Here is a 25,555-nt window from a genome sequence, read left to right on the forward strand (position 1 = left end):
TTTAAGGGAATATATTAAAATTGCAAATAATGAACTGAGTTTGAAAAACACTGATCTAAATTCATATGACGTAATTAAAGATATATGGTATAAATTAAAAGTAGTTCTCTTCATAATTTTTTCGTTTTTGCTGATATTATATTTTTTTTCTACATTAATGTATATTGTAATAAAACAAGATTATTTAATACTCGTATACAAATGATGCCTTATATACTAAAATATATTGCCTATATCTTTTGGTATTTTTTTTAAAATCATTATGTGTCGGAGAAAGGTGATATTTTAATTGTACCTTTATAGACATTTATTTATATGGTTTCTTAGAAAAGGGCAGCTCTATGGTCGTTGATGTCACGTGAAAAGAATGTTTGGATGCCCTTGGTCTACCTTTGCACACCATGTTTACCCAATATTCGGACAACTGACAAGAAATTATTTTGTAAATTTCCATTAGCGCTAGATCAATATCCGTTGTTCGTGCGGTAGATAACTATAACCGAAAAGCAATTATGAGTCAAAAAGTGACAGCCCCACATCAAAGGGCCATCAGCCAGTCGGACGAGTTGAGAGTGGAGAGTGATTGAATGGAAGGAAGCGAGTACCGATCAATTACACTTTTAACGGTAACAAGTTTTTGCCGAATTTGTTGAAAGTTATTTTTAGGTTTTTACTGGGTGACAGGAACAGACAGTTGCGGTATCATAACAAAACTTTTTAACGCTGTATACAAGTAGCTTTAAAACATTTAAACAAAATTATCCCTGTTCTATGTCGACATATAATATATCATATATACAGCTATTTTTAAATTGTGGTGTATGAACTGTAACATAAGATTTTCAGTACTATCTGAGTTGCACAAAATTTATTTAATGCTATTGAACTTTAATCTCGTTTGTATTAAATAAAAAAAAATCTTTTGATAATAAATACAATTAGAATCAGTTTTATAAAGAAGGAAGTAATATTTTAACAATAACTAATTGATTCATATCTACGTTCTCATAAGAATATATTACATTATAAATGTGAATCGCAAAATTCAGAATGTTTATGTCCCATTAGTGATATTGACCATGTGAGAATTTTAAATTCCCATTAAGCAGAGAGCTAATTGTTTATTCAGTGATTCTTAACCTTTATATAACCAGCACGATTTATTGATTTGACGAGCGGTAACACGGCTTACTGTTATGTTTTTTATTTGTTAAGATATTACACAGTCAAACTGCCCACGGATTATTCGGACGCTCGCCGTATCTATGTAAGCAGCCAGAAGTGATGTGCCTGAATTTACTCACTGACTCACGATAATGTTAGTCAATCGTCGCGGATATCTCTGAGATGAAAATCTGGTGAAAACTACGCTCCGTGGGTACCCAGTAGATTTTTTGACTCTTTGAAGCGTTTGAAATACGCAAATGTGACACAACATCAGCGTCACAACGATATTAGGTATTATTAGCATCCTAGTAAGTTGACATGTGGACGAATTCTACAATATTTTTTTCGATTGTATTATTATCAAATAGTATAAAGCAGTTATTTATTTATTTGGCTAGATTCACAAACATAAGTTTTTTTTACTCTCTCTTGGAAATTATTTAATAAAAATTTACACCTCTGTGCAGAATAAACTTAGTCGCACTTAAATTATAATACGTAACTACTCTTTAATTTTTTCTTGTTTTATTTATTAAATATATATATTATAACATACATATAATTTTTCTAAAATAAGCTAGTTAAAATTTATCAAACACTTGATTTTTAATTTCACAGGGCAATATTATTAAGACTATTTATTCACTGTCCAGATAATCAGATACACGTAGGTTCGGAATATTTTGACCTTAACCGGTGATATGTCACCCTAAACTATTTATATTTTAAAACTATTATCTGAAGATCATTTACGTTGCTTTTTTTTTATACGACTCACACATATCAAATATAATTTCAATAGCGTCTATCAGATAAATTATATTTTTACAAGTAGAAATATACATATTTATCAGTAAAAATGTATTCTGATATGATTTCACTGAAATGTCAAAAAAATATATATTACCAAAATACGAAGGGATTATGTGGTACTAAATTTTCCTATTACGCTAAGAAGGCTCACTTTCGAGCACATATTTTTTGAGCCAATCGCGATTGTGTTCCACATTCTTGGTGTTAAGTGTTATTTTTTTTCACACAATATAATCAACGTTTTTTCAAAGTTACATTCACAAACTCTTTGTCGTCAATGATTATTAAAAGTATTGATTTAAAAAATTACTAACCGTCACGCTTTATTTATAGATACGTAGGTCTGGGTCACTGGCCTGAAAAATCGTATTTTCAATGATAAAATTTCAACCGTTTTTTCACAACATATTTTTATACCTATTGCGTGCGAGTTTTTATATAATATCTACGAACCTTCCACCTAGTATAAATAACACATCTGATTTATTCGTGATAGGCGGTAATATTTTTTGCCAAATGTCCAAAACTCGCGCAGTCCATCAATGGTGGCGCGAGCTTACGTGAAAAGTTTTATTTTATTAATGATTATAGCTAGAGACGTATTACGTAATTTGTAGGCGTCGTGTAACGCAAAAACAGCATACAGAATATAAGATGATACTATATGCTCAAAGCTATATCCAATTATAATGTCAACGCATCAGATGTAATAATACCTGAGTTGTTACTCTTGAATTTTATATGAATTTAAAAATTCAAGTGAAGACGAGAGACTTTAATGTTATATTACATTCAATGTTTTTTTTGTCATATCAAAAAGTGCGACCCTGGACGTGGCCAACAAACGATTGCGGTGAAGCATTTAAAAAAAGAACGAGGTTGGAAATTTTCGCCTATTCTTAACCTAGGTCAATGTGACAGCTTGCGTGTATTTTTTTAAAAAGTAAATGTGCCTTTACCTGTCATTAGGTGATAGCTGATTAATATTGTAACATTAAATATCAAGCAGTATTCTTTCAAGTAAAGGCTTACTAGTATTAAATAAAAGTGCCTAGTAACATATAATAGCATTTTAACAGTCTTACATAATGTGATAATGTGTTACCAATGATTTATTTTTATTCCTTAATATTATGAAATAAGATCTATTAAAGTTTTTATTTTATTTTATTAAAATGTAATTCTAATACAATTCAGAGGGAAAAATATTTAGCACTAATAAAACTTTTGCATCAATCCAATTTAATAGCTATGTCATTGTAAGGATTGATTTTTTTACTTGATAGATCTTTGCTAAATTTTTATTTTAAGCTCTCTGGAATTTTTAATCATTTTTGGCAATATTAAATTTATTTTATTTAACTTTTTCTTTAAAAACTTCAGCAAATATAATATTAAAACATGAACAAATATTGTGACTGTTTTATTAAAAAAAAAATCTGAAAGAAAAACCAATATTATTAGGCTTTTTTATTTTTATTTATCTTAAAAGATTTTTACAAATATTTGTAGGTTACAAGATTAAAAAATATTATTTAGAAAATTACCAACGAAACAGAATCATTAGTTTGTAAGAAAATGAGTAGTGAAAAAGTGTTTTAAATATACCAAAGCTACCAGTTCCATGGCATAAAGCCATTAACCTAGTGATTTGGGTTTTGTCTTATTACTACATATTTATTTTATCAAGATATGTTGATTTTTTTTTAATTTACTAGTTGTTTTTAAATAAATTAAACAATAACGGGTTTGATTGACATTTTAATCTTTCACAGATTTTTTATTTATCGAGTATTTGTTTACCGATTTACTGACAAACCAAGGAGTACTTGTCATCATTTATAACAAGATTTTTGCATATTTTTTTGTTTTAGTATATAACCGCAAACACACATCTGATGGTAAAAGTTAACTAATAAAATTATTGTTTTTTTTTTAAGTCAACGCTGCATGGTACTGACTAGATTTTATATAAATTCATATCTTCCATCTTTGTTCTAAATCAATCTAGACTAGCATGCTAACTAAATGTTAAAATTGCAAATATACAATTTCACCAACTTTATTGCCAATTCCAAATAATATATAAACACTTATCATAACTTATATTCGCCCTTGACTGTATTTAAAGTTACGAAATCAATATTCCGATACGCCGCATTTGAGTGTATATGTAATAATTCATACATTCACAAAATAGTAAGGGATAAACTGTAAAGCAATTTAAATACTTTTGAAAATCATGCAAAAAACTCCTAGTGCCGCTTAAAGAGTTCCAATTGAGAGTGAGAGCACTAAGCTCCTCACGTGCCAAGTCGAATGTGTATATTTTTTTACTGCTGAGGTGAATAATATTTCCATATTTTGTGAAATTTATAGTTATAGTACTATATATTAGATTCTGTGCCGATCAAAAGCTTTGGCAATGATTCAAGACGTTCTCCTAAACGTTCTGCCGAAGTCTTGAGCGCGTGATGATAATCCATCATGTCTTAGCATAGTTATAAAAAAAAACTGAATGACACTAGACCAACAGCTGTTGCTTACCCGTTTAAATGTCACGTTAAATGCTTTTTATTATAACGTAAAACTTTTTAGTATTAACTTCCTAAGCGATTTATAAAAAAAGATTGCAATAAATACCTGTTTTTCACTTAGTAAATAGTAAATAAAATAATTATTTATCAATTAAATAGTAATTACAATTTTGCCATATATTTTTACAAAGCGATGTATGATCTATAATTTTTCTGTAATGTTATCATCAACGTTAATATAATACATTTTAACAGATTTAACTACTGTTTTTTGAAATATCATCATAATTGATATGAATTATAAGAATTTATTATACATATATCCGTTATCCTTGGTTGAATTTGTTAGCACTTTTATCCAATAATTTAATGTCTTTGTTGTTTGGAAAGGTTTTAAATGACCGTTAGCTTTAGTTAAAATAATAATAATGGCAAATCATCCTCAATTTATTTTAAGAATTAATACAAAATTTTATGGATTTGTCAATTAGGTTACAGACAAGACAAATTTTAGTCTGTAGGTTATAAAAAATCTTCAATATAAAGAATTCTCATAAAAATGTCAATTTAAAGCAGGGGTAAATAACATAAGACTAATATGCATAATATTTGATAAAACTTATCATGTCCACAATATTTATATATGATTTTAAAATATGGTGAATGCAGCCATAAAATCGTCAAAAAAATACGAACGCATTAAAATAAATTCTTGGGCTATCGTATCGACTTAAGAGTTTTACTGTTTTAAATAGAGCAAAAATGACGCTCTCGAATAAAAGCTTAGGGGTGCTTTATTTATTCCAAAATGGAAGGTATCCGCTTCGTCGATAGAACGATGAAATCGGTATATTAAAAAACTGTCTTAATTTTTTTATATAAAATATAATACAACAAACACGATTTCAAAGATTATACGTTTTTGCACGCTACTGTATAAAATATGTATGTATTTTAATAACTATTTCAGAGCATGAAATAAGTCATTTATAATTTGTATTTTTTCTATATCATAATAAGTATGCTTTAATGCAAAAAAATGGGAAGATATTTAGATTTGCTCTGTAATTACCTGATAATATGTTGAAGTCAGAAAAAGTAAGCTTCAAATAAAATTAAGTATTATATGTGTATTTTTTAATATAGGTATATTGTCATTATTATAAATATAATTTAACTGACTGTTTCAATGAAATCATATCCATATTTATGTACAACAGTAGATAACTATTGATTACATCTTTATAAAACTTAGTTTGACAGTTGCAAAACGTCAAAAACTCTAGATTGTTTTAGTACTTTCATTTGGTTTAGTTGGGTTTAAGTTAATTGTCTAAGTAAGGTTTAAGTTTAAACAAAAAATGAACGTTTCGTTAAAGCAGCATATAATTTTAATAGCGCATATCAGTAAAATTATTTATCTCTGATTTTTATTTACCTACTATTACTTTTAAATTAAATTATATATCCACTTTTTATTTATAAATTTATGGTGAAAATATATTCGAATATGATTTTACTGAAGTTTCAATGAAAATATAATTTCACTGGTAATAAAAATACATCATTCCTACATGCAAGTAAAACTCCATTTCTTTCACTCATAACAAATGTCTATTGAAAAAGTGTTAAATTATGTTAATAGTTCAGCTTTATGTTGGTTTTAAAATGGCTTAATTTATTTATATATTTTTTTAGCAAACAGTGTAAAAATAATATATTTCTTGAAATTATAAATAAGCATTTAAACATACATATTTAGGTCATTAACAACACTGTTAAATGCAGCCGTTGTGCTAGGTTGTTAATTGCTTAATTTATTTATATATTTTTTTTACCACATAGTGAAAAAATAATATAAATCTTGAAATTATTAATATGCAATTAAACACTATTTATTAAATTTACAGACAGTAGCTAAATCTTATACGTTTAAAACCATTATTCAGTGATGCAGATTCCTCACTTTCAATGCTTACTCTGTTTTAATTGAAATTTTGCATTTGTATCTCTACAATACAATTTTTTACGACGTTGGATTTTAAAAACTTACACATATGCACTAAATTAATGTTTTATATATGTAGTGTCTATAATATCTATTTTTTAAATAAAAATAAAACGTTTTTTAAATACTTAAATTGAAAAACACGAAATGTATTAAGCTTAACTGAGATCCAATGTCGAGAAATAAATAAAAATATATCTTTGAATACGTTTAAAAACTAAAAGTAAACGACATGTAACTAATAGTAGACGCGAAAAAACATTTTACTGCAGAGCCTTGATTGATTTTCCAAGTCCAACTTTTTCATCGCTTTCTGCAATTTATTCAAGGGCATACAAGTTTTTCTCTTCCTACAATCTTACAGTGTAAGAAAACATATTTTTTTCTCCCTTGGAAAAAAAGCGAATTTTTCAGCAACTTTGTCAAAACGTCCAAGCGCTAAGAACGCGTCATGAAACTTTACGTAACTTTTCGGAAAACAATCCTTTGAACGGCACACAACAGTTTTATTTAAGGCGAACGGTGTCGTGCTATAACACTAGAACTCTTGGCATTATGATAAACGGCAAAAAGTAAAGCATATATTCCGATATGACTAACGGTGCCGAAACGTCTCCGTTAATTTATTGTGTATCGCTTTACGTCACATACAACGTCGGCTATTTTCGCATGCACATTATACAAAAATAACAATTTCATTATAGAACAGCCACACAGGGAAGACCATCCCACGACAATCTTAGGCCATTCCCTACTAAAAATACATATATACGACCCAACATACATATTCAGGTCATTAACAACACTGCTAAATGCAGCCGTTGTGCTAGGTTGTTAACGGCTTAATGCTGTACATTAATTGTATACTTGCATAATTAGCTGTGTTGAGAATAAAGTGGTAGACTAATATATAAGCTTTGATCTTAAGTAGGTGCAGGAGTCAAAGAATAGATTTTACAAGTATAAAAAGATTTACTGGAAAAATAAAACCCTGTCAGACATAATTCTAATAGACTGAAATATAAAATAATAGAACTAAAGATCAAAAGTCCCTGTATTTTTATATAACCATAAATAGGCATTGCTGAAAATAGCATACTGAAATCTATTTATATAATATATAATGTATGTATATTGAGATTTATTTATAGTTTATTTTATATAGTAAAATAGGAAAAAAGCTAAAATATAATTTGCATAATTTAAGCATTTTCAATAATCAACTAGTTGCCGAATCTATAAATATAGTTCTGATGGTAGTTGTTATGCACTCTGCGCACATAATCTCACGCTTTGTGTTCGTAATCATATTCCGTAATTTTATTATGATATAATAGTTACGAATGCCCATGATTTGTACGCAACTGCTGTTACACTGGTTACATCTTTTAAATAAAAATATACTATATAATACAGTATAAATTAGTTTTTTAATTATTGTTCGATAATTTTATGTTCTCATTCTGATTAAAAACTATAAAATCAGTTACAATAATAGAATAGTCTATATATATTAAAGCATTTAATTTTATTATAATATATACATATATACATAAAAGTTATGTTCATATTAATTTTGCCAAAAGTAAACTACGGAACACAGCAAATAAATTACGCTGATTGTCACGCCTCCATTATTTAGTCCGAATGATGGTAAATTCTTATCAAAAATTATTGGTATTTATTTAACTTTGACAGTCCATTTATTATTGAAGTATTTTCATATTTCATAATTCATAAGCTCAATGAAGGCTTTGATGTGTAGATAAAAAAATAATTTTACCTAAAATATTTTATGTTTAAAATCATTACATACATAAAATTAATTTTAGAGTTGAAAAATAAATGTAAATTATCATCATTTAATACAATATAACATATTGTAGCGTCACCCATAAATTTTACATTGTTCTATTGGTTTATAGTCTAGTTCAGTGTTAAAGGGCAAACGGATATTGTGTATGTAAAACAATAGTTGTTTTATCGTTCAAACATTGATACAAACACAAACACGTTTGCATGTGATGAATTCTGAACTTATCAGTGTTTGTTAAGCGTAGTGGTTAACATTTGACTTGTGTGTTTAACCGAAAGCTTTGACGCGTACCCGAGGGTTAAGTCAAAGTATTAGTTTTAAAATATTCATACAGAATAAAAACGCTGTAATATTTATTGTTTTTGAAAAATATTAATATATAAATAAAGACTAAAAGCACACGAGAGGCGCTCGATAACGACTTTTTATATAGCGCGTACCACTCTACTAAAAGGGTTGAAAACTACAATAAAAACCCAACATTTGAGCTAAGAGACACCGGTACTCTTACATTATTTAGCATCTTTGCCTCTTTTATGGTGCGCTCTGGGGGATGAATAATAGTAAAACTTATGCATTTGTGTGTGTTTATCCAAAATTTATATTAAAAGTACACAGAAAGGCTGGTTTTGATAAGCTTAGTTTTGATCGCTCTTAAAGTAGTTTAGTAAAAAAAAAAAGTTTTCAATACATTTAAATTTATGTGTAACTTTTTTTTTAATGTGTAATTTATTTACAAATTATTTTTTTATTAAATAAGAAGTAAATGTTTTCTTTGCAATTTATTTGTGATTTTCACCCATAGCCTCATCTAATGTAATATAAAATTATATTCATTATTTCAGATTTATAAAACTAGTTAGATTTTTAGCTTGATAATTTTATTACTTAGAACATAAAATCTGAAATTTCATCACTGATTAGTATAATTGTAAAACATGTAGGAAAATGAAGCTGGAGTAAAATAGTAAAATATTTGTTTTTGAATATAACATAAAATATTATACGTATCTATTGTACCAAAGTTATTTGACAGTCTAGTAAATGTTTTTTTTTGTTGGTGTCAAAAGTTCAACGAATTAAATTCCTCCATACATTTTACGCGCTAGTGAAATATTTTTAGGTTTTTATTTAATTCAAAATTTGTGTGGAAAAAAGAAAAAGTCACATACATAAATTCATACGTATGTAAAAATACAAATCATAATTATTTTCCTATCTCTGGATGTAGCACAAATTCTGTCCAAAGAGGCAAAGTTATTCAATTAAGCAAATGTCAACAAACATTTGCGGTCAGATTTGACGAGTGGTTCGCCGAGAGAACTGACCTAAGCGGAGATTAATCCCGGATTTCACGGTAGAATCAGAAATCTAATGATTTATTTTATTATAATGAAATAAAAATATGCGTTGATAGAAAATTATATAAATAAATTGTCATAAAAATTGTATTTAATACGAAGGCGATTGCGTGTCAGCTGTCTAGAAAGACGTAATTTATCGGTTTCTTTGTGGTAAATAATAAATTTTACAAGATTATTTTGTTTGAGTTTCGGATATACATTTTGGTAAGCCGTTACTTATTTATATATTGATTTTCAAACTGAATAATAAATATTTATCATAAAGTTTGGAAAAAGCTGGATTGAATTGATATTGTATTAGTGAAAATATTGCAAAAATAATATAATATATTGAATATATACATATTTTGTTAAATATTAAACTTTTTTATTTTAAGCCATATATATGCAAATATTATTGTAATCTGGAATATATTTTTAAATATTATAAATCTTTATTTTAAAAGTAATACATATCACATACTACGTAAAATGATAATTTACTTTATTCAATAAAATATACCTTAATTTATCTTAAAAACTATGTTTTTCTTGTTCTTATACTTAACTACAGGTTATAGTAAAAATAGTTTATTTTTCAAGTAATTTTTTTAACTAAAAGTATTTAAAATATATATATTGCATTAAAGAATAATAAAACAAGTCAAATCCATATACATTAAAAAGATATATTTAAAAATATTAGGTAGTCCTGAAATGTCATTTTGCCTAACAGTCGGTCTTGCTTTGGCTTTTGGGACCAGAGAACATATTTTTTGATATATATGTTTGTTGGTGCCTATTTGGACTCCACTTTTCAATATTTAAAAAATAATTAAGCTCAACATTTTATGATGGCAGAATTATTACTAAGTAAATAATTTATGATTTTTTTTAAGAAAAATACAATATTAGTCCTGGATGTTAGAGACCAGCAAAGATATACGATGATGTACTGGCTGCATAAATATAAGCAAATCCTACTCAAACTATCTTTTAGCTGGTCGTAAAACTAAACGTGTCAGATTCTGAGTCAGTTATTAACATTGCATAGACACATTGAGAAGATTAGGAACGTTTGAAGACTATGTGTACCCACACAAATTTAGCGAAGAAAACAAGTCGGGGCGTATCTGCATATTCCAAGAGCTTCTGGATTTTGTAGGTGGTCGCCTTTTCTCAATTATTTGGTTAATCATTTTCGTCAATACAGTGATCAAAACCTACCTTAAAACCCGGGCTCACTGTGAAAAAAGTTATTTTGGGTGCATTACAAAACTTTTCAACTTAGCTAATCAATAACAGCAAGCTGATATTGTGATCAGTTCGATCGCTTACACTAAAAAGTAAAACAAAGGCCTGCACTTGTCAATAAAAGTTGAATAGTTCTACAACACGACAATGAAGCGAAATTCACTTTTCATAAAATCAATACACCTGACTGTAAGGTTTTATCTCATTCACCTTATTCTATAGATGCTCCTTCTAACTACCATTTATTTCGATCGATGCAAAACTTTCCATATGAAAAAAATATCAAAATACATTGAAAATGGGGGCTTTCGGAATATTTTGCAGTTGATACAAATTGCATTAAAAAATTGACTAAAATATAGGAATAGTTATATTTAGAATCAAATTATACTTTGAACCATTAAAATAAAAATAAATATTTAAAAGGGATTTTTTTTGTCTTAATAATATTTTGAGGAGTATCGCCGTACATGTACGGTGATCGATCTTTCACTGTTTTTGGGTACCCCAGATAGTTTAATATTTATATATATATATATTTATGAAAAAATAATAAATAATAAACTGCATATTTATATATATTTTTTTAATTTGAATTAAATGATTTCTGTAAAAAATAATACTATAAATTAGCATACCAAAAAAATATATTAATTTTATAAAAAAATATTGAAAACCTATGTATTGATATAAAAAAATACACAAAAGGAGAATAATACATATGTAATAAATATAGCTAATGAATTTACGAAATTTAATAATAGAAAAACGTAAAAACAAATTATTAAAGAAAAATAGTAAAATTAATTAAAGCAATACAACGTTAAGAACTACTGGTTTTTATATAATTTATTATAAATGCTATTTAAAATAATATTAGAAAAACAGCAACAGAAATAATTATGGAAAAATACGTAAAATTACCTCACTCCTAGGTGTATACTAACGAATTAACAAATGTGTATAAATTAACTTACTACTCAAAGGGTTAAAAAATCCACATTCATTATCTAATATTATATATTTTTATTTTTTAAATATTTAACTACTATAGTCTATTTATTTTCAAGAGTCAGTGATATTATTTAAAACTACTATTAATAGTGTATTTTTTATACATCATATTTATTATTTATTTAGTTCAATCTTTCTAAAAGTATTTGTTACTATATTTAAAAAAGTTCTGCTTTATCGTGAATGCAAATGTATTCAAAGAAAATTAATTTTAAACACAAAAAATTAACATATATATGACTATTATTTGCTCCCTTGATTTAAAATTGCTTTCTTAAAACCACTGGTTCTTATATCAGTTTTTATAATATTTTGATCGAATAAAAATAATACATACATACATATGTATATAAATTGATTTATCAAAACATGTTTAAAATATAAATGCATATTTAATAAAACGGTAATAAGTTGCATAAAAAATATTTTTATTAAATATTTAATTTAATAATTTTATTCATATATAAGTAAATAAATACATAAAATTTATTCACAGCGTCATATATGCTTTATTCGTCTCGATTAAAACTTAGTTTTTGAAATTTCGGCTGCGATTTAACAAGTTGCTTAAAATTCGTGACCATGGCATGCGTAACACTGCCGAAATATCGAAAAGTAACTTCTAATTGCGTTGAATCCCGAGATTTAAATATTATTAAATACTATTATTATTACTATATATATATATTTATATAAATATATATATATATATATATATATATATATTTATGTTTTATTTAAATTACAATCATGTGTATTTATTATGTGAAAAGTAATTAAATTTGTTAAAAATGAAATTAGCTTAATACGATATTTTATAAATGCTACATAAAATCTTGACCTATGCCATCTTAAATTCAAATCCAATTATATTTTGGCTTCGTGTAACATTTGAGTCATATATTTTATTCCATTTAATTGAATTTGTAAATAAAATGTATATTTTTTTAATAAAATAAATAGTTTAGTTGATCAATTAAGTTCAAAGGGTTTATATTTGTTTTAATCGCTAATAGTTTCAGTTATGCCTTGTAGAAAAATCTAATTTATTAATTTAGTTTATCTCAAGTATATTTGTAACAAAATAATTATTTTCAGTAGTTTTATAACATTTTATTACTAGAATACATATAAAAATGGATTTATGTATATTAAATTGTATATGTTACATCCAGAGCCCTGTACAAAAGCCTTGTGATGCAAATGCAGATGGCTCTTGAAACTATGGAAGCCTCATTTTTCGAGTGCTACGCTAACCATTATACACTGTTACTGAGTGAATTTTGTACGAAAAGATCCTTCATATTACTCGAAACCAAAAAATTTTAATTCACAAATATACTCTAAAACGTCGAATACTCGTCACCGCTTAATCTATTTATATTTACATTTACAAATTTGAGTGTCAAAAAACATGTTTATAAATATAATACTAGAAGATGCATTGCCTTGAATATTTTGGATCGTATAACCTGCTTTCGTACAAAGTTTCTATTCATAACGCGGGAGAGAGATAATTTTGTGCGTGCAAGATTGCTCCGGCACCCACGCTTAAGAATAATACTAAACATTATATTTATGAGATATAAATATTGCATATTACTTACATGTTTTTGTGTTTGCTATAATATATAAGCAGTCGATGAACACACGAGTCTTAATCAGTTAACTTTAAAATTTAAGTCTTTCACAAGTTTCATATATCATTAAAACACATCATTTAAAAAACGGGTTTATAAAATATATATATTTTTATATATCGGTAATATATTATTAATACATTTTCGAATACGAACGTCAAAAAGCGACTTGTACTTTTTTGATTTTGATTTTTTTTTATAGAAAAATATTTTTAATAATTATTATCGGCCGCCGGAACTCGCGAACGACACTTATTTTACTATTAAACTATTGCAGGGTTATTTTTATTCAAATTTATTTTTAAGGGTGGATTGTCGGGGGTGGTTTTGGCGATTTTTATATTTAACAAATTTTGTGGCTGAGAGTGCGGGTTCGAGAGTTGTGGAACGGAAATAGATTCTCCCGGGCGGAGTTCCGCGACCGAGCTCGGCTCAGTTGCAACTGAGACTGTTGTTGGGAAATTCGTGTCTGGGAACAACGGTTTTCCAACAGTGGCGCCACTAAGTGGCGCTTTTCCGAACCGTTCGACTTTTCCGAGTGATACGTCCGTCATCCGATTCATTAAATTCGGATGCGCTCGCTCTGAACGTTTCACGGCAATAATGGTGATTTATTGAAATGATAATACATTAACGATTTTTATGCGTGTCATAATTTGAGTCTTAATGTGTAAATTGTGATTTATTATCTGTGTAACATACCCTTGAATTCATATAAATTAATTATACATGCAAACGGGTGTGATGTAAATTAGAGAACGAGCAAACATCTAGTTTCAGTTTTGGCAAAATATGGCCGATACATGAAATGTTTTTTTTTCCTGAACAAAAGCAATCCTTGTAAAGCAATAATTTGGACCTTGTAGTAATTAATGCAAGGCCATGCCCAATAAAAATATTTTTCTCTAGCCTCCATGCAATGCTAATACTCTTATTGCGTCTTAGTAATATACACTAAGTCAGTATTTTTAAATCTTTTCACACCTGCAGACCATTAAAAATAAATAAATTCCGGAATTCTAACACAAAAATAAAAATAGGGATTTCAATCATCTTCAAAATTAATTGATAGGTAATATCAACGACCATTATAAGCAATGAAAATATTTACAATCTCGTCTTGAAAGTAGGGTCTAACAATGAAAGAGAGAGCAACAAGGCAGAATTGCATTATTATTTTTAATATATTACGAACCTATCAGCACATCCGTCCTGAAACGTTAATCACCCGTAAGCACCCGAAAATAACGACTCTTTGTTTGGAATGGATGCGCGATGTACAATGCGATCCATGCTGTGCAATAAAACTATTGATATTTTATCATATTTGAACGACTTCCTGGTGACCATTTTACAGTCAAACATATATTTTGAATGTGTCCAAGAAGCGATGCAATATACCCACCAACATCCTTATCTGCTATACGCTGAAGTTATATCCAATCAGAAATATAAAATATCCAACACTTGGTCACAACCAGGGGCAGACCGGCCGGTAGAGTCTTCTATTAAGGAATTATTAATCGATAAATTGCTGTTACGAAAATCTTCATTATTTAATTAATTGTAATTGAAGATTAGAATGTTAAACAACCATGTATAAAATATTTTTTTTGTTTATGTCTGTAGCAATATTTTTATGTGTTTTTATTGTACGTGACTATCCCAAAAAGCCAGATTTTTTTACGTAAAATATATATAGAAAATCTCCGAAGAGTAATAATAAGTTTAATCAGAAGACTAAATGTGTCTGCCATATATGTAAGTTAAGCCATCCGTTTATCATCAAAGAAATTTTCTAACAAGGCGAAATTTTACTCTCTCGGAAACTATTTTATTAATTCTTTTAGTTCAACAAATCATTAAAGAACCTTTCTCTAAATAGTTGGCGCACTTCTGCTTGTATAAGGATAAGTTTATACTTTCACAAAGTCGCGAAGAGCCTGGAGTTCATGGGTCAACTATGAATTTCGTTTATGCTCTATACAGCGTCTTTAATCACTACGTTTAACTTAAAGAAACGTTTCATTACAGCTAAATGCTCTCTGTAGATCAATAACAGCTTTTATTTTCCCAACTACCCTCAAGCAATATCCAGTTATGTTTACAGCACCGTCTGTATATACTCCGACGCATTTCCCCGAGTCTAAGCCATGCGCTTGTTAAAGTGTATATTCATCAAGAGCGCTAAATATCTTTAAGCTTCTTGGTTGAGTCAAAGTGTAAATGTTCGATAATTTTAAAGAATGATTCAAACAAAGCTTATCCAATGCGAGGCAATTCGTGTTTTTTAAATGAATTTCGAAGCTTATGTAGAAAATATCTCAATGTATTTTTTGATAATTACTGGCAATTTATGGTTAGAGATGGCTTTTTAACGTCTGAATTGTAGTACCTAAAAGCAATGTAATATATATTTAATAGTTTTCGAACTGCACTTGAGTAAAGCAAAAATCATTTTTTTTTCGTTTGCCTTTTCTGTGACTTTTATTCTTTAATATATACAGTGGCGTATCTATTAGATCGTTATGCTTTGAAAACAGAAAACAAAAGTTTGTATGGTTTCCTAGCGTCATTTGCCAGAATTTCGAAACACACTAAACACAAGGGCTAAGGTGATAGTTCACTACTAAGGGCTATCGTAAAACCAAGTTGTATCTTAATGCCTAAAGTTTTTTTTTTTTGTTTCTGTCGCACATTTTGTAGTATATATATATATATACATTTATTTTTAAGTTTTGCTTAGAGCCAAAACTTAACTTATTCGCTGACCGGGGGTTCAAAGCCACTGTTTTTATCATGAATTATAAAATAAAAAGATTAAATTTATTTATATTCTAGATTTAAAAGTATAATATTGACATATCAGTGTATTACAAAAAAAGCATTAAATAAATATATCTATTCCCTATAATATTTTTTATACTATAATCAATATTAACTCTTTATATAAATGTAGGATTAATTGTGTTGTATTTCGTCTTAAGATAAATGTTAAGACGAAATCGTTTAAGGCCAAGCGAATAGGTTAATGGCCAAAGAACTAGCGTGGGACGCTATTCAACTATTATAAAGTATAGCGCTATTCATTAATATGTTTAATTGACATAAATAATTTATATAAAATAAAAAAGGTAATGCGCCATTAATTTATAAATGTTTAAAAAACATATGGTTGATTACTTACAAGTAATAAGTTGCTCCCGGGATAAACTGTGTGACACAGCTACTTTTTACTTTTTTTTCTTAAAACCCACCAGCGACTAAACTGCCAATTTTATTTGTAAATAGACAGGTGTCTGTGACAACATGACCCATAAATTTATTATTAGCGTATATTTATAAAAATAATGCATCAATAAGGAAATTGAAGTTGAGATTCTTGCGTTTACAGCAAATAGCTAACGTATGATATCAAGATTTTATATTTTATAATAAAGTACACAATATAAATAAAAGCCTGATGTCTGATATTTAGCAATAATAACGCGTGCTTTTAGTTTTAAACTAATCTTGAGTAAATTTTAGTCAGTAAGTCTCGAATGAATTTTACTTCAATAGCACAAATGTCGAGAGTTGGAAAAATATTATTTATTAGAAAAATTGGATAATATTTGCCACTACTTTTTCAGAGAAATTAAACGTTTTATTTAATTGATGCTTTAATATATTAAACATATTTCCAAACTGTGCACCAAATAGCTTGCTGCCATTGCGGCACTTAAAAAATATTTATTTAAAACTTTTGCAGCCAATTAGTGTTTTTATTCAACCAGTATAGTGCTGTTATGTTTATTTGCAATAATATAAATAATACTTATTTTCATATAATATTCTAGTGATCATAAGAGTTATGAAAGATTATCGAAGTAGAATAGTTAAAAAATAACAATGTGATGTGGTAGAGGTGGCAAGGTCTATAATATTCGTTAGTGCCTTTCAAAATACGTTAGTTTTTCTATGCTGATCTACATAGTTTTAGTCAAATGTTCTCCTCACTTTCTTTGAGTTTTGAGTCTAGAGCGTGAGTCAGAGTCGAGTCGGAGTTTCTCTCCGAGTGTTGATATGTGTCTTTTATACGTTTTCTTGGACAAAAATAAAATGAGTGGGAGAGAAGGCTTACCTAACCAAAGAGAGACCTACTGTTGAACTCCTCTTATTAATATACAGCCTCTATAATGAAGAAAAAGCATGTCTTTCGGGTGCCATTTATATATGAAAAACTACGGCTACGTCGTAAATGTCGACAAAAAAATATTATTCGGCGCACGCGATAATACCAATTGTTTTATATACCTGTATCCAAGATCGTAAATACTTACATGTATGTGGGAACCAACGATTAACAATCACTGCTTTGAAATAGCATTATATAATAATTTTAAAATAAGCAAAAAATATATGATTATATTTTAATTTATTTTTTTATTACAAATCTGATCATCATGACTTATTAGGTTTCCGCAATGCGTCATGATGGCTATTATACAAAACAATAATTAAATATAATAAGTGTAGCTATCCCCAACACATCCTTGTGTTTGTAAGCTCGTTGAGAAGTGGATGGGTCGTGCAAGAGGTGCACAATGGGTAAGAATAAAGGACGCGATCGCGACTCTCTAGGGCACTCCAAAGCTCGCAGCTGAAAAACGCCGAGCATTAATGGTTTGCCGATACAGACTCTATATCGAGAATGCAATGAATTGTACCGGACAGGAAATATTATTATTAGCTATTAAAATTACAAATTGTAAAAATGAATGCTACTTTTCTAGTTGCTTTAGAAAGTTTATGATTACTTTGAAAACATAAATTTTACTACTTTAATAACAGTTTATTTATTAATATTGAATTTTAATATGAAGGATTTATTTAATTTAATTTTTTCGGAATATATTTTTATGTTTCAGTAATTATTATATAATAGGTTAAAAATTACATGGTTATTATAGTAATTGCCATACCTAAATAAAAAAGGAGATGATCTACCTTTTACCTTTTTTTTTTGTTTTCTAACAAAAACAATACTACTTTGCAAATCTTATGATAAATGATCAATAGTATACTTTATGCATGTTATAGTTAGGTATTATATATACAAAAATATAGAAACTTATATATATTGTTTAAAGTTGTAATGAAACTAAACTAAAGATTAAAAATGTCAGTAAATTATATAAGACAGAATAAAAATAATAAGGAATCATAATAAAGCTATTTTCGTATTCAGTAACTCGATATTACACAAAAATACTATTTTTAATTTACCTGACCGCAAAATATTATTAATAGTTAAATTTAATTAACTGGCATAATATAGGTATTATTAATTAATTTACATTTAATTGTTAATAACAAGAAACATCTAAAGGTTTCCAGTAGAAAATAGAACAATTAGTTTGACTTTAGATTGCATAATAAATATAATAAATTTGTTACCGTATATTTAAATTGTTTTGCGTTACACATAAAATTCACTTCTGAATTTACTAGTATATTAATTATTAAAAATATTTTATGTACATATTATAATACGCCTTACGGTAAGATTACAGTAATAGATTAATAATAATTAATTTTGCAGAAATACGCGTTAATAATAAGAAAACAACCCTAATGTGGTTTCACTTAGAAAATTATAATTAATTAATATTTAATCATATATTATTTTTGCGGGCATAGCGTAATTAACGATGATATAATTAGTATGTTTTGAGTTAAATTCATATTTATAATATCATCACACTATTTAATACATACATTAGAATGTGATATTGATAAAGATATAATATCAGGTAACTAGGCTAACATAATTGCGGTTTACGACCTTCGGACTTATATATATATATATAGAGGTATTTTCGAGTTGTTCGCGTATTGTTTTTTGTCGTGATATTTCGGCTGGATCATACCAGCCATCATCGGACGAATTTACCTTTACATCGCTTCTCATGTATGACAGATATATCGTATTTGTGCAATCTCTAATTGTGCAATCATTTGGCTAAGTACAGCTGATTTATATAAAGTTAATACAGTCCATGTAAAAAATAATCTACAGGTGATTAACCTTCCGCACAAAAATATTAAAAATATTTCTTATTTAATGAATTGAGTTTATACATTAATATCTAGCGCCAAAGTGATTAAAATTATAAAAAATATATCTCGTTATTAGTATTAATATTTTTATGACTTAATAAATATATGTTTTTAATAAACAAAAACTGTTGCTATTTTGTGGTCATTTAACCATAATGTGAGCTTAGTGGCTGTACGATAAATTATGGCTAACGTAAAGCAGCGTAATTTTTATTACCCACAAAAGAACTTATGTCATAAACGTATGTATAATCTTTATTGACCATTAAAAAGGAAAAATAATCGCGGAAGCGCCTTTGTTCTCTTATATACAATATTAAAGGATGAAACACGCAACGAAATATAATTTTGCCCACTTAATGCGTTTTAAACGTAGCCAAATATTATATATCACATCGAACAACACATATTATGGAAATTCGATATCGCACACATATTAATATTAATATTACACACACACATCGTTGATTATTATAATGAGCTAAAACGTTTAGTTAGCTCATAGCATGGAAAATTAATAGACGGTTAACTATTGATCCGACATTGTTGATTTTAATTTTAATTAAACTAACATTCAGACTCGAATCGTTTACGACGACAGAATAAAAATAGGGAACTCTTTTTTAATGAAAAAAAGCTCGATCCCGGCTCATAAAATGTTGTAGAGTTCATTAAAAAGGCTTTTATGGACATCAAATGGGCGCAGCTGAAGATGAACAGACTTCATATATAGCATTTTTTCATACCAGGAAAATGTGTATATTTTAACAAGCGATCAATATTGAGCTTTTGACGAGCTGGTCGAAGCTTATCTTTACATGATTGTGTATCTAATATCGATAATACTTATTACTACAGCGAATACAAGCGCTTCGAGTGTGATAGTGATATAATATTAAATCCATATCATAACATTTTATTTGATTTTAATAATATAATATTTATAACAATCTATTTACTATCGTTATTATTTTTAACAATTATTTTCAATCAAAATTATAGTGAGTTTAATAAAACGACAATTTTTACAAACTCTTATTTGTGGTTTAAAGTTTAACTCCCAAAGAAATCCCATGATATCTGAAGCAAAGGATTATTTCCAAGGCTATTTAGTATTCGATAATAATTGCTAGGGACGGGTTTTTTGATTGAGAACAAAAATTAATTGCTTTTCTGAGTTAAAAATATCTCAATAAAACCATAAATGAGCCATCAAACTGCTGTTTGCTTTAATTAGTCAGGAGATTCGCTTTTTTCTGATCATATATAAAATAATCACAAAACTGAGTGGTTAAGTTTATGAGAGCGAAAAAAATTCACTGCTGGCATAACTGGTTCAATAACACATAATAGATTGAGGTGTTTCCCACAAAGTACCTTTACAAGCCTCACATAAAACACGACTTATTATCAGATAAATATTACAAGTAGATAATTTTAATGTCTAATTATTTCGCATAAAATATGATTTTAGAAAATATTTCGCAACGGTGGTTTATTTTTATATTTATTTGTAGCATAGAAAGGTTTAATTCTTATTTAAGAAATCATATTACGATGTTAAAAAATATATAAAATGCCATTTTTGTCATGAGGCCCGGAAACATTGTTTTCCTAGGGCATACACTATATCAATGTTTAGAAATTATTATAAGTACAAGCCTTGTGCAATATATGAGTTATAGATTTACTAAATCATTTTTATTGTACTTCTACGTGTTATTATAGCCACTGCCTCCTAGATGCTTTAACCCTTTGAGCGCGGAAATCGACTAAAGTCGTCCAATGATTTTTTATCTCTTTACGCAAAAATCAGTAAAAAAAATGCTTTTCAAGAAATACTTTATTTTTGAATAAACATAAAATATCATTTTAAATAATTAAAAAATCAGAACATTTTAACACAGTATCAAGGTAAAATTTGCATTTATCAAAAAGAACAATTAAATATTATATTTGATTAACGCGTCCAAAGGGTTTAGGTGACTTATGATCCTCGGAAGCAAAGGAACAAACTCCGAAAGTTTGTACCTAAAGATCTGCAAGTAAATTATATTATTATTCAATTGAATGTCTGACGTAAACTTTTCTACTATCTTCGCTTATAAGAGCAGAGAAAAACAACGCTTTCCGTCTTCTTCTATCGCCCAAAGAACCAATTATTATAAGTGGATAAATCCGTATATGCATTTATAATAATACATAACGATGTAGCATTGATGCTCTTATTCTACCTAGCTAATGATATGGGTTTCCAAAATTATTTTTTAACTTTATTTAAAAAATATTATCTGTACGTATTAGCGACTACGTAATTGCAGCTTTGTTAAAATACGTTTGATTTGTTTTAGTCATAAACACTCTTCTCCGTTTTTATATTTTTGCAAAACGGAGAATTTCCATCGACACTGCTTACATCGCCCATGAAATTTTCTTTATATATACAATGGTTTGAGTCTTCGTTAAATAATATTTTAACATACAAATATCTCAATATAATTTTAAATAAATTTAATTGGTGAATTTAAAAAAAATAGTATGTCACACTTTTTCTTAATAATATAAATTTCCGAATTATTTGAAATTATTTTTCAATTAAATTATAAATTGTGTTTATGTAGCTTTCGGTTAGTTATAAATATATTTCTTGTATACGCTAAATTCTCTAAAATAATAACATTTAAATGTATTTTATTATTCAACAACAATTAATTTTATTTGATTGTTACCGCTTTATTTGATTTTTAGTTATAGCACTGTGACATAGGTGACTCTATAGACTTATAATCAAAGACTCAAACCATTTTAAGTAATAATATTTATATTTTAAGCAATTATTTTATTATATTATTTATTTACTACAACCATAGATGTCTCTACGTACAATATTTTTTCCAAGGTTTTCATTGAAAATAAGGTCAACGAATCAGGTCAGACGATCTCTAGGGTTTGTTCTGGGGCTGGTTTGCTCGGTGAGGGTCACCCTCATAAAATAGGTCAGACACACTATTTTGCCAGGCCACATAAATTATACCTGCATCAAACAATGCACGTATAAATACATGGATAATAACGAAAGTTAAGGCGTTAAAAGATTATTGTTACTAAAAATTAAATTTATATATAATATTTATTAACTATTTAAGAAAAATAGCTTAGAATAAAAAAAAATTCTTTATACGTACATTTGAATGTGGGATGTTGTACTTTTTATAATAAAAAAATACGCGTTTATAATAATAATAGTAATATTAACAATACATTAAAATCACGTCGAAAATATACAACATTTCCATTACGCTGGAAAAAATATTATATATTTTTAAGCACAATAGAAAACGTCAGCTCCGCTCTCTTTTCCTTGGGGGAATTTGTGCTGGGATATTTTTTTCTTTGCGAAAATTCAATAACACACCTCGAACGAGAAACAACGTTTTGTTAATGTTATATAAATTAACGATCTTTCCTAAGCTCAAATGATTGGTAATCTTATATTAATATGTATATTTTGTATTATAACTATTTTAAAATATTTTTTTTTTTTTAATTTTAATCGATTATTACGAAGCAGTTATTTAAATGAATATTAAATTCAGCGTTTATGTAAATTTATTAATATTGTATTAATTTATCGGTTTAAGAACTATAAATTTATAGTTAATTACTTATAAAATAAAAAAGTCTTACAAAATATTTAATTTATTTTATTGTATCTACTTGCTTATTTTTCACTTTTAAACTAAAGATCGATATATTAAGATAAAAAAAAATAGTTTGACCTTAAAAAACTGTATGACCTTAATATACTATAGATATATATTTTTAAATTTATAATATTTGAGTCATATTATTTAAATAACTTATTAATATTTTATTTTTTACATTGCGTAAGTTCAAAAAGTTTTTTCATAAAATTCTCTGCCAGAATTTTTTTTTTCACATATATCATATTATTGAGAATATATATCAATAATATTTAAATTTTTACGAACGGTTAATTTGATAGATAAACATTAAGTCTTTGAATGCCTTATAATGTTTCGTTGCTAACAATGTATCTTATATCATACGAGTTCATAAATTAAATTTAATATATTTTTGTAAAAAATACCACGGAAGTATAAATAAAACTTTTAATGACACGTAATAAATAAAATATCATTAGTGTCATTCACTGTTTATTCGTCTAGTAATCATGTACACAATAAAACGGCTTAAAAATACAACTAAATCTTGAATTTAAAGCTGAAACAATGTGAAAATATTTATTAAATATACATACATACAAAGTACGACTTTTCTAAATGTATAAAATAAATATTAAGATAAAGTTATTAAAATTATTTAGACACAGTATAACACACACAAATTAAATTTTTTTATTACTCTTAAATAAACTTTATATTAAGTAATATGTGTTAACGATTATAAAACACTTATTTTCACACACACACAAATAAAATATTTCACGTAACCACACTAACCTATTTATCTCAAAAATCGAAGATTACAATACAAGCAGCCCCAAATTTAAATATAAACACAAAATGCCAAAGCATATATTGCTTTAGAAAAATACACTTTTGAATGGTTCTAAATCTTTGGCTAAATACATTTAAATTTGTACTTAATCCTTAGATTATTAATAAATTGTTTTTATTGCCAATTTAATTTTTTTATAAACGTGGTATTTGTTAATAGGGCTTTATAGAAAATATTTGGAAACCTTAAATTTATTTTGCATTAACTCTAAAAATAAATTTTCTCCTGATGTATCAGATAATTTTTGTGTTTTGTAAAATTTATTTTTTTGTCAGTATGTTATTTACTACAACCAACAATCAACAAATAATAAAAAAATATACATAATAATTCCATACATTCTAAAAATTTCTAATTTATACGACTATTTTGCAGTTGTAGACTTTCTCAATATTTAGTATTGATATTTCAAAGCAAAATAAACTGATAAAATTGACAACATATTATTTTTTTAGCTCAAATGTAACATAATAAAACATTTTTTTTATTTTTAACAAATAAATGGTAGCATGACATTTATATGTATTCATAGCATAATATATAACTAAATACTAAATATAAATAAAATTATAAAGTAAATATATTTATATATCACTGATTCGTTTTGGTAATGTTGTTTGATGATATTTCACATATTTAATTTAACCAAAGCAACCACAATCACATACAAATTTTGGCAAACCAGCACAATGAGCAATACAGACGATTAAATGCGGTTATGATCGACTCATTTAACCGAAATTCATTCAATATATGGTTAAATAATTACGCTTTAACCTATTATTTACCATATGTTTAATGTGTTTTGCCTTTAAAACAAAACTAAATATTTTTTAAATCTGGACAAAAATATCTAATTTATAAATATTTTAATGCAGTCAAAACCAATAAAGATTATGAAGCATTTATTGCAAAAAATACAGCTTATTTATATATGATTAATTAACCCAATCATACTTAGACCCCACTTGTGCTAATCCGTTAGCCATTAGACCGCGTTCATAAATTATTACGCCTGACCCTTTTTGTTAAAAAAAAAGTGTTTAACGTTCAAAAAAAAGGTTGAGAACCGTTTTGAAAATCTGTTCGCCCTTCGAGTTCCATCCAGACGCAGAAATATAACGGGTCGTATCCATAACAACGTGGAAAACCGAGCGCCTTCCCACGCGCGTACCGAAATAGCGTCGAGACCCCAACGCGGGGGTTCGAAAGACCCCAGCGTTTCACTCCTCGATCTCCTATGAAAATTGTAAGGTTTGAAAGGGATGGATATATGAAACGTTTTTCGGTCAGGTCCGGGAGATTAGGAACTTAAGGCG

The 25,555-nt window shown here is 27.3% G+C and overlaps 1 protein-coding gene across 9 annotated transcripts in view; it reads right to left on the reverse strand.

The window, feature by feature from the left end:
* Positions 1-14,042, reverse strand: part of Stacl (SH3 and cysteine-rich domain-containing protein) — a 256,042-nt gene extending 242,000 nt beyond the window's left edge. For all 9 annotated transcript variants that reach the window (XM_088194609.1, XM_088194606.1, XM_088194603.1 and 6 more), the window contains exon 1: positions 13,560-14,042. The gene's annotated coding sequence lies outside the window, so the exon portion shown is untranslated. The remainder of the gene's footprint in view (positions 1-13,559) is intronic.
* Positions 14,043-25,555: the final 11,513 nt, after the last annotated feature.

Source organism: Plectrocnemia conspersa, unplaced genomic scaffold, assembly GCF_051122295.1.
Source record: "Plectrocnemia conspersa isolate PC_06_02 unplaced genomic scaffold, ASM5112229v1 ptg000010l, whole genome shotgun sequence".
NCBI lineage: Eukaryota > Metazoa > Arthropoda > Insecta > Trichoptera > Polycentropodidae > Plectrocnemia > Plectrocnemia conspersa.